The sequence below is a fragment of the Balaenoptera musculus genome, chromosome 4, assembly GCF_009873245.2.
Source record: "Balaenoptera musculus isolate JJ_BM4_2016_0621 chromosome 4, mBalMus1.pri.v3, whole genome shotgun sequence".
Lineage (NCBI taxonomy): Eukaryota > Metazoa > Chordata > Mammalia > Artiodactyla > Balaenopteridae > Balaenoptera > Balaenoptera musculus.
In genome coordinates, this window is record NC_045788.1 from 48,378,947 (window position 1) to 48,390,968 (window position 12,022).

Sequence of the window (12,022 nt, forward strand, 5' to 3'; positions counted from 1 at the left end):
ATTAAACGTTGCCAACTTTGGTTTCAGGCTGTGTTGATTCTTTCAAATGTGGGGCACTGAATTCAGCCATATGCTAAATTACCTAATATAACTAGTGTTATATATGTGTGTCATGTTCAGCACCTTGTGAAGTTATCTCATAAATAATTGGATCTTGCATATTTACCAAATGCTTTGAGGTCCACCGCTCTAATTTCTTTGTTTTTATAGGTGAAAAGAAAATGTAAAAGCATTGAAAAAAGAGCAGGCCTGCTGGTTAATATACAGATTTCATTACCGTTAAATTCGTTGAACTGAGCAGATCTCATTCTGGGTGTATGCCTTTTTTAGGATATGAATTTGGACTTTAGTAATTGAGTGGGCTTTGAAACATAGCTTTCTGTCTCATTTTTGTTTCATGATGACTCTACATGGAATGTTCTGCTTCTGAGTTATGTGTCCTGCTTTATCAGGCATTAAGCAGTTGGCCTGAAAAGGTAATACCTGAACCAAAGACATTCAGTCCAATAAAAACAAAACAGATTTGAGTATACGCAATGTCAGTGATTAACTTTACTTCCACACTTCCTTGTGGTTTTTCAAAAGCATCAATCTCTAGGTACATACTGAAAGCAGATACTTGACCTAGCTTAGGTTTCAACCAACAGCAAGCAGATGCTGGCCTGGCAAAAAGACAATATCTAGCAAAAGAGAAAAATTCATTTTTTAAAATATGGTTATTACGATACCTTTAACACTGGTTAATTCCACTCATGGCTTTTAATCAAAGTGCAATATTAAAAGCCACACACCTATAATGAACCAAGCATACTATGAGTCACTTTAAATATATGATCTTTAGTTTTGCCATTATCTTTTCAATGTAGGTAATATAGCCCTTGTTTTAACATAGGAGAAAATTGTGATGGGATCTGGAGCCTGGGAGAGAACCTGTATGTAAAGTACTGCAGGACACCTCTTTGGGAGATTTTTGATGCTCCTTTTTAAAGTCCTGACTCAGGCATTTCCTAAGAACATAATTTATTTTATATGACATTTATGTAGATGATATACAGCTTGTAATGTCTGGCTGATTTTTCCTTTGCTCCAGGAGCATGTAACCATCTAATTAGGTTGATATGAGTTGAGAATACAACATTTTTCTCCAACACTCAACTCCTTAAAGGCTTTTCTAGACCTTTGATATCTTGTATATGCCAGTTAAGAATTTAATATTAAGTTAATTTTTAAAGTTATAAAGAAAACTTCAAAAACTGCATCGATAATCCTATCATCCTGATGCAGAATTGTGTTTATTTTTCATAGAGACTTGTAATCTTTTCAATGATCTTTTCTTAATTTAGTTGTTCATTTTATATGTATTTTGAATGTTTCCTTTGTGTCGTTTTGTGTTTATTTCTGAAGTTCCTTTTTTGTTTTTCTGTTTTATTTATTTAGGCTGTGCCAGGTCTTAGTTGTGGCATGAGGGATCTTTAGTTGTGGCATGCAGACTTCTTTTTTTTTTCTTAAAGATTTATTTATTATTTATTTTTGGCTGCATCAGGTCTTAGTTGTGGCATGCGGGATCTTCCGTTGCGGTGCACAGGCTCTTCATTGTGGTGCGTGGGCTTCTCTCTAGTTGTGGCATGCAGGTTTTCTCTCTCTAGTTGTGGCGCATGAGCTCCAGGATGCATGGGCTCTGTAGTTTGTGGCACATGGGCTCTAGTTGAGGCGTGCGAGCTCAGTAGTTGTGGCATGCAGGCTTAGTTGCCCCGCGGCATGTGGGATCTTAGTTCCCTGACCAGGGATCGAACCCGTGTCCCCTGCATTGTAAGGCAGATTCTTTACCAGTGGACCACCAGGGAAGTCCCATGCGGACTTCTTAGTTGTGGCATGTGGGCTTCTTAGTTGCGGCATGCATGCAGGATCTAGTTCCCTGACCAGGAATTGAACCAGGACCCGCTGAATTGGGAGTGCTGAGTCTTACCACTGGACCACAGGGAAGTCCCTGAAGTTCCTTTTTGTTAAGATACTCCCAGTCCATTACAGATAGCATTTACTGAATTTTTGTCTCATCTCTTCTTTTTTCTGCAAATAAGGAAATCAGGGGCCATCTTAAAGAAGTGGTTTACCTGAGGTTGCTCAGAAAGTGAGGTCGTTAAGGTTTGGGTTTTTTTAATTCATACTACTGCAGTAAAATCATCCTAACTGCAGAAGCCACTTGAACTGTGGAAGTCATAATTTGCTGGGTGTTGAATTTGGTTCTATCTTATAAGTTTTTTTGGAAATTTTTATAGAAATAGGCCATTAGGACATTGAAAGCAGCTAGTGAGTCTAGAGAAAATTGGATTTAGTGTTTAAATTTTTTAAAAATCAAGATGCTTATAAGGCATTCATTGATATCATTCATGTGTGAGATACATATATATAGAGAGAGAGAGAGAGAGAAAGAGACAGAGAGAGAGAGAGAATGATATAATATTTCTCATTGTTTAGAAAACAATCTGAGGTGAGCTTAAATGTATTTGCCAGCATGGACTCAGGTCCCTCATCTGGAAAATTAGAAATGAAACATTCATTATATTTCAGATTCATTCTGTTCCTAGAATTCTTTGACTGTTTCATTCTTTGGAATTAATTTAGTCAACTGGCTTGTTTTTCTTTTTTTTTAAGCTGGCTTATTTTTCTAACTGGAAGAGTAATTTGCACACTTATTGAAATGTGAAATTTTCATTATTTTTTATGTTGCTTTTCTATTTTTAAACTTTGGCCTGCACTTAAATATACTTCTTTTTTTTAAAAATTTATTATTATTATTTTAAATTAATTTATTTAATTATTTTTGGCTGTGTTGGGTCTTCGTTTCTGTGCGAGGGCTTTCTCCAGTTGCGGCAAGCGGGGGCCACTCTTCATCGCAGTGCGTGGGCCTCTCACTGTCGCGGCCTCTCTTGTTGCGGAGCACAGGCTCCAGACGCACAGGCTCAGTAGTTGTGGCTCACGGGCCCAGTTGCTCCGCAGCATGTGGGATCTTCCCAGACCAGAGCTCGAACCCGTGTCCCCTGCATTGGCAGGCAGATTCTCAACCACTGCGCCACCAGGGAAGCCCCAAATATACTTCTATAAAAGCGAAAGTTATTCTTTAAAACCTATGTCAAAAAATAGAGTGTAATTATGTGACTTACACTTTCATGTGTGTGGCAAATTGGGAGAAATTTGCATAACTGAGAAAGTGAGTCTGTATAAAATAATTGCTTTATTTCTTTGAGGCAAGTTAAAACAGGCTTTGCTTTTGGGCTGGAATATTACTTTGTTATCGAACTCACTTTTATAAAAATGCTGCACTAAATATTCTTAAATAGCTTTATTGAGATATAATTTATCATTTAAAGTGTACAATTCAGTGGTTTTTAGTATATTTGTGCAGAGAGTGTGCAGCCATCACCACAATCAATTTTACAACATTTTCATCGCTCAAAAAAGAAACCCCATGCTCATTAGCAGTTACTCTCTATTTCCCCCAAGCTCCTTCCCCCACTGTCCCCAGACCTAGGTAACCACTTATCTAGTTCTTGTTTCTATAGATTTGCCTAATCTAGACATGATATATAAAGTATTAATACTTAATCCTTTTTTAATGGTTAATAGTCCATTGTATGGATACCATATTTTATTTATCCATTCATCAATTGATAGACATTTGGGTTGTTTTCCACTTTGTGGCTATTATGAGTAATGTTTCTATGAACATTTGGTTACAACTTTTTGTGTGGACATATGTTTTCATATCTCTTGGATATATATCTAGGACTGGAATTGCTGGGTCATATGGTAACAAATGTTCAACTTTTTGAGGAGCTACCAGACTGTTTTTCAAAGCAGCAACACCATTTTACATTCCCACTAACAGTGTTTGAGGATTCCAGTTTCTCTGCATCTTCACCAACACCTGTTATTATCAGTGTACTGAGTGTTGATCTAAAAATGGTATATCTGGGACTTCCCCAGTGGCGCAGTGGATAAGACTCTGCGTTCCCAATGCAGGGGGCCTGGGTTCAATCCCTGGTCAGGGAACTAGATCCCACATGCATGCCTCAACTAAGAGTTCACATGCCGCAACTAAGAGTTCGCGTGCTGCAACTAAGGAGCCCATATGCCACAACTAAGGAGCCCTGGAGCCACAACTAAGGAGCCTGCCTGCCGCAACTAAGACCCGGTGCAACCAAATAAATATTAAATAAATAAATAAATAAAAATGCTATATCTATGCAATCTGGTTGAATCATATTGACCTATTTTTCAACTAGTCTCTTAAGATATCAACAACACTAAGACAAATATAAAGTTAGTGTATGAGAGAACGAATAGCTTTCCTTTATAAAGGTGATACTCAGTCAGAAAGTATATTGGAAGAAAAGATTTCATCCATGTAATAACATAAATTTTTTTTTTCAAATCTAGGAATAAACTTTAAAGAAATGCATAGAAACCATGTAAAGAAAACTTAAAAAAAAACCCACATAAGTATACATATAGCTGATTCACTTTGTTGTACAGCAGAAACTAACACACTGTTGTAAAGCAATTATAATCCAATAAAGATGTTAAAAAAACCCAAAAACAATTGGGTGCCATAAATAAAACCTGAATAATGGGTTAGGGAGAAGGAACATATAAAAAGTAAACTCCCTATAGATCAATCTGTAAAGAGCACAGTTCCCCCCAAAAATTCTAATAGGGTTTTTTAAAAACTGGCAATTTCATCTGGAAAAATAAATGCTCAAGAATAAATGGGGGGACTTCCCTGGTGGTGCAGTGGTTAAAGAGTCCGCCTACCAATGCAGGGGACACGGGGTCAATCCCTGGTCCTGGAAGATCCCACATGTCGCGGAGCAACTAAGCCATCTGCCACAACTACTGAGCCTGCGCTGTATAGCCTGCGACCCACAACTACTGAGCCTGTGTGCCACAACTACTGAAGCCCGCATGCCTAGAGCCCGTGATCCGCAACAAGAGAAGCCACAGCAATGAGAAGCCCGCACACCACAACGAAGAGTAGCCCCCGCTCGCCGCAACTAGAGAAAGCCTGCATAGCAACGAAGACCCAATGCAGCCAAAAATTAATTAATTAATTAATTAATTTAAAAAAAAGAATAAATGGGAAAATTCTGAAAAAGGAAATGTAAAGACGGAAGACTTTTCCTAATTCTTTATATTGAGAAACATCATAATCACAGATATAGAAGTAATAACTGAGAGAAAATATTCGCAACATTTACAAAGGATTGCTTATCTCTAATATAAGATAATTAAGTCAAAAAGAAATAGATGAAGAATCTACTTAAAAAGGTGCAAATAGCTAATTCATAAATGACAAAAAAAGCTCAAGGATCACTAATAATTAAAGAAACAAAGATTTTAAAATAAGACATCGGTTTTCACCTATCAGATTAGAAAATAGTTAAAATTTAATCAGTACCTGTAGGGGTTAGGAAAAACACACTGTTGGTTGAGTGTATATGTCATAACCTTTTTGGCGTTACTATCATTCCAAATTTTGAAATAATTGTAAAAATTTTAAATGGGCACACTTTGAGCCAGTCATTTCTATTTCTATGAAATTATCATGAGAAATTATTCAAGCACAAATATTTCAGTTCAAGAATATTTACTATATTATTCACTAATAAATAAGGGCTGAAGTACTGATACATGCTACAACTTAGATGAACCTTGAAAACATTCTAAGCAAAAAAAATCTAGACATAAAAGACCACGTATTGTGTGATTCCATTTATATGAAATGTCCAGAAAAGGCAAATCTGTAGAGACTGAAAATAATCAGTGGTTGCCTAGGTCTGACAGTGGAAGGAGAGGTTGGGGGGAAATGGGGAGTGACTGCTAATTGGAAGGGTTTTTTTTGAGGAGGGGTTATGGAAATGTTCTAAAATTGATTATGGTGGTAGTTGCACAGCTCTGTGAATATACTAACAACCACTGAACTGTACACTTCAAATGGGTAAATTGAATGCTGTGTGAATTGTATCTCAATAAAGCTGTTATTAAAAATTAGTAGATTATATCTAGCATTTTTTTAAAAATGTGAAACATTACCCCCTCAGGTAAAGCTTTTCAGAAGAGGTGGCATTTGTCCTGGGTCTTGTAAGATACACAGGATTTCAAGATTCAACTTGAAAGGTGGCAGGAAGGTGTTTGTAACATAACAAATCACCTCAAAGCCTAGTGGCTTTAAAAAAAACCCACCCTTCTATTTTATAGTCTTTTTACACTTCTGTGAGTTGATTGGCTCTGCTGGTCTCACTTGAGGTCTCTCATGCAGTAGTCATTGGATGGCAGCTGGGTCTGAAGTCACGTGGAGGCTCACCTGGGATGCTAGCATAGTAGGTTCTCTTTCTCTCTCTGTGTAGTCTCGGGGCTTTTGCTCTCAGAGGCAGCTGAACTTCTTACATGGTGACTTAGGGCTCCCAAAAGCACAAAAAGCAAAAGATGCCAGATGTTTATAAGGTGGAAGCCTAGAACTGGCACAGTACCACTTTGTGGCTTTTTCTTAGTTAATATAGTGATAGAGCCAGTCCAACCATCACCATCATCCATCTCCAGAACTTTCTCATCTTCCGAAACTGAAACTCTTCACCCATTAATTTTACCCTATAAAGTTACTCTTTACCCAATAAATCCTCATTCTCCTCTCTCCCCCAGCAAATGGCAACCACCATTCTACCTTGTTTCTGTGAATTTTACTACTCTAGGTACCTTATTGAAGTAGAGTCATACAATATTTGTCCTTTAGTAACTGGCTTGTTTCACTTACCATAATGTCTTCAAGGTTCCTTCATGTTGTAGCATGTGTCAAAATTTGCTTCCTCTTTTTTTTTTCTATTTTATATATACTAGTGTGTATCTGTTAATCTCAAACTCCTAATGTATCCCTCACCCATCCCTTCCCCTTTGGTAACCATAAGATTGTTTTCTTTTTTTTTTTTTTTGGCTGCGTTGGGTCTTCATTGCCACGCACGCTTTCCTTAGTTGCGGCGAGGGGGGGCTGCTCATCGTTGCCATGCGGGGGCTTCTCATTTTGGTGGCTTCTCTTGTTGCAGAACATGGGCTCCAGGCGTGCAGGCTTCAGTAGTTGTGGCGCATGGGCTTGGTTGCTTTGCGGCATGTGGCATCCTCCGGACCAGGGGTCGAACCCATGTCCTCTGCATTGGCAGGTGGATTCTTAACCACTGCGCCACCAGGAAAGCCCCGTAAGATTGTTTTCTATGTCTGTGAGTCTATCTCTGTTTTGTAAATAAGTTCATTTGTATCATTTTTTTAGATTCCATAAATAAGTGATATCATATGATATTTGTCTTTCTCTGTCTGACTTCACTTAGTGTGATAACCTCTAGGTCCATCTATGTTGCTGCAAATGAGATTATTTCATTCTTTTTTATGGCTGAGTAATATTCCTTTGTATATACATATACCACATCTTCTTTATCCATTCTTCTGTCGATGGACACATAGGTTGCTTCCATATCTTGGGTGTTGTAAATAGTGCTGCAGTGAGCACTGGGGTGCATACATCTTTTTGAATTAGAGTTTTCATCTTTTCTAGATATATGCCCAAGAGTGGGATTGCTAGATCATATGATGACTCTATTTTTAGTTTTTTGAGGAACCTCCATACTGTTTTCCATAGTGGCTGCACCAATTTACATTCCTACCAACAGTGTAGGAGGGTTCCCCTTTCTCCACACCCTCTCCAGCATTTATTGTTTGTAGACTTTTTCATGATGGCCATTTTGACTGGTGTGAGGTGATACCTCATTGTAGTTTTGATTTGCAATTCTCTGATAATTAGCAATGCTGAGCATCTTTTCATGCGCCTGTTGGCCAGCAGTATGTCTTCTTTGGAGAAACATCTGTTTAGGTCTTCTGCCCACTTTTTTTTAATACATAAATTTATTTATTTATTTATTTATTTATTTATTTATTTATTTATTTATTTATTTTTGGCTGTGTTGGGTCTTCGTTGCTGCGTGCGGGCTTTCTCTAGTTGCAGCAAGTGGAGCCTACTCTTTGTGGTGCGCAGGCATCTCATTGGGGTGGCTTCTCTTATTGCTGAGCGTGGGCTCTAGGCATGTGGGCTTCAGTAGGTGTGGCACGCAGGCTCAGTAGTTGTGGCCCATGGGGTCTAGAGTGCAGACTCAGTAGTTGTGGCACACGGGCTTAGTTGCTGTGCAGCATGTGAGATCTTCCCAGACCAGGGCTTGCACCCGTGTCCCCTGCATTGGCAGATGGATTCTTAACACTGCGCCACCAAGGAAGTCCCTTCTGCCCATTTTTTGATTGGGTTATTTGTTTTTTTGATATTGAGTTGTATGAGCTGTTTATATACAACTTCCTTTTTAAGACTAAATAATACTTCTTTTGTATACAGTCATCCCTTGGTGTCCACAGGAGATTGGTTCTAGAGCCTCCCAGGGATACCAAAATCTGGTTATGCTCAAATCCCTTAAATAAAATGGTGTAGTATTTGCATGTAACCTACGCACATTCTTCCATATCCTTTAAATCATCTATAGATTACCTATAATACCTAATGCATTGTAAATGCTATGCAAATAGTTGCCAGTGCATGGCAAATTCTAGTTTTAGTTTTTTTTGAACTTTCTGGAATTTTTTTTTCAAATATTTTTGATCCAAGGTTGATTGAATCCACAGATTCAGAACCTATAGATATGGAAGGCCAACTGTATATACCACATTTTGTTTATCCATTCATCTGTTGTTGGACACTTGGGTTGCTTCTACCTTTTGGCTGTTGTGAATAGTGCTGCTATGAACATGGGGGTACAAATATCTTTTGGAGTCTTTGCTTTTAGTTCTTTGGAAGTATACACAGAAGTGGAATTGCTGGATAATATGGTAATTATATGTTTTATTTTTTGAGGTTGCTACATCATTGTACATTCCCACCATCAATGCACAAGGGTTCCAGTTTCTCCACATCCTTGCCAACACTTGTTATTGTCTGTGAGTGTTTGTGTGTGTTTTACAAAACCTTATGGGTTTGAAGTGGTATCTCATTGATTTGCATTTTCCTAATGATTAGTGGTGTTGAACCTCTTTTCATGTGCTTATTGGCTATTTGTATATCTTCTTTGGAGAAATATCCTTTGCTCATGTATTTATTTTCGTCATTGTAGAGTTGTAGGAGTTCTTTATATATTTTGAGTATTAATCCCTTATCAGATGTATAATTTGCAAATATTTCCTCCAATAGGTTGTCTTTTCACTGTGCTGATAGTGTCCTTTTACACACAAAAGTTTTTAATTTCGATGTAGACCAATGTATTATTTTTTTTCTTACTTGTGCTTTTGGTGTCACATCCAAGAAATTGTTGCCAAACCCAATGTCATGAAGCTTTCTCCCTGTGTTTTCCCCGAATAGTTTTGTAGTTTTAGCTCTTGCATTTAGGTCTTTGATCCATTTTGATTTAATTTTTATTTATTATATAAGATAAAGGTTCAACTTTATTCTTTTGTATATGGTTATGTTTGGATATTTTATAGTGAATTTTTGTTAGTTTATATAGGTTTATAATGGTATTATGATTATATTAAGGAATTTTTATCTAGCATTATAGGGATTTGCTCAGAATGACATGGTGGAGGAGGATAAGTGAGTGAGTCCACAGGTGAAACAGGATTTTGTAATATGTTTCAAAATTTCCAAAATAAAAAGTTAAAAGAAGAGTTGGGGACTTCCCTGGCGGCACAGTGGATAAGCTTCCACCTGCCAATGCAGGGGACACAAGTTCGATCCCTGGTCCAGGAGATCCCACATGCCACAGAGCAACTAAGCCTGTGCTCCACAACTACTGAGCCTGCACTCTAGAGCCCATGTGCCATAACTACCGAGCCCGCGCTCCACGACTGCTGAAGCCTGTGTGCCTAGAGCCCATGCTCCACAACGAGAGAAGCCACCGCAAGGAGAAGCCCATGCACCACAACGAAGAGTAGCCCCTGCTCACCGCAACTAGAGAAAACCCGCTCAGCAACTGAAGACCCAACGCAGCCAAAAATAAATAAAATTAAAAAAAAAAAAAAAAGAGTTGGTAGATCTTTAAAAAAAAGAGTTGGTAGACCAGGAGAATGGTGTTTAGAAACCCAGACACAAAGTTTCTGTAAATAGCCAGTGGATAACTTTGTTCGATGGTATAGCGAGGTAACCAGAGTAAAGACAAAACATGCCATTGATTTCAGCAGCTACTTCCTTGACGTTAGATACAGCAGTTTTAATAGTGTTTGGACTAAAACCTGATAGCAAAATTTTGAGAAATGCTTGGAAGATAGGAACATGGAGAAAGCAGGGTGTGTTCACTGTTGATAGGAAGAAAAGCTATTTCTAATAAATCTAAAAGATTATAAATCTATGATTTAAAAAATACAAAAGAAAAGTATGAAGTCAAATTTCAAAGGCCCTGTCCCTTTTTCTTCCGTTTCTTCTCACTCACCCCCTCGTTTCAGTCTGTAGTTTACTCTTGAGACTTGTGGCTACAGAATGAATGGCACCCTGGGCAGGAGAGAGGTTAGTGAGAGGGAGACTCAAACATGCCTTTGCCTGAGAAGAGCTAGTGGAAGGAAAGAAAAAATGAAGATGGAACTGGGGAGGACTAGTGGAATAAAGCCCAGAGAAGATAAAGGGAAGGAGGGACTCAGTGGCCAAGTTGGAGAAAAGAACAGAGGCACTAATTTCTTTGAGTCAACAGGAAAGGAAATGACTTCACTTTTCTCTCTGAAGTAGTAGACCGAGTTCCCTGCTGAGAGTGATTGAAGTTTGGATAGGGTTGATGGCATCTCTTGGTGTAACCAGTAACCACAAGAATGAGCAAAAGAATGTCAGCGTTGAGGACCCAGCTCAGGCCCAACCGTGTCCGAAATGACTTTTTCATTGAGGAATGCCATCGTACAGGGGGACGTGCCATCTCATTGATTTCCAAGGATGACTCAGTTCACTGGCTGGTTGACTAAGGAAGATGTTTCTTCCTTGTCCTCTCTGTGTGTAAGGTTTTTTTTTTTTTAATTAATTAATTTATTTATTTTGGCTGCACTGGGTCTTCGTTGCTGTGCGTGGAACTTTCTCTAGTTGTGGCAAGCGGGGGCTACTCTTCGTTGTGTTGCGCGGGCTTCTCATTGCAGTGGCTTCTCTTGTTGCATGCAGAGCACAGGCTCTAGGCACACAGGCTTCAGTAGTTGTGGCACGCGGGCTCAGTAGTTGTGGCTCGCGGGCTCTAGAGCGCAGTCTCAGTAGTTGTGGCGCACGGGCTTAGTTGCTCCGAGGCATGTGGGATCTTCCCGGACCAGGGCTCGAACCCGTGTCCCCTGCATTGGCAGGCAGATTCTTAACCACTGCGCCACCAGGGAAGCCCTCTGTGTGTGAGTTTACTAAATTAGGCATTTACATTTAAAAGCAATCAAGTAGGACTGCTCTTTAGTCCAGAGTACTTTAGTAGCTATGCTTGTTTTCTGTGAGCCTCTTGAGCAGGCTCTCTGGTGAAGGAAAAATTTGACAAAATGATTAAATAGAGACCTACTCTGATCATATTGTGGCGATTAAACCACTTTCACTTCCTCTTTTGAAGAAACAGGTAACAGAAAACTTATCCCTGGCCGTTAATCATGTTGCAGTGACAATCAAAAAAAAGAAAGAAAGAAAAAGAAACCCAGACACAGAGTTTCTATAAATAGTCAGTGGATAACTTTGTTATAACTTTTTTTTGCATTGACAATCTAAAATGTGGTCAGGGTAGATTCTGTTTGCTATATTTTGAATGTAAACATCATCAAGAATTAAATGCTTTTATACATTTAAAGTTTGGTATCTGTGAACCTCATGTAATATTTTGTAGAAATAGGAGTGGAAGTTATGTTACCTACTTCAGAGAATAGAATTGTCTAAATAAATATCTCAAGTTTAGTCCTTGTCAAATATTTCTCTGTAAGTATGAAATTGTTTTTCCTCACGATTTTATGT

General features: G+C 38.6%; 1 protein-coding gene across 1 annotated transcript in view; it reads left to right on the top strand.

The window, feature by feature from the left end:
- Nucleotides 1-12,022, top strand: part of PRKCI (protein kinase C iota) — an 81,831-nt gene that overhangs the window by 28,027 nt on the left and 41,782 nt on the right. The gene's annotated exons all lie outside the window — the stretch shown is intronic.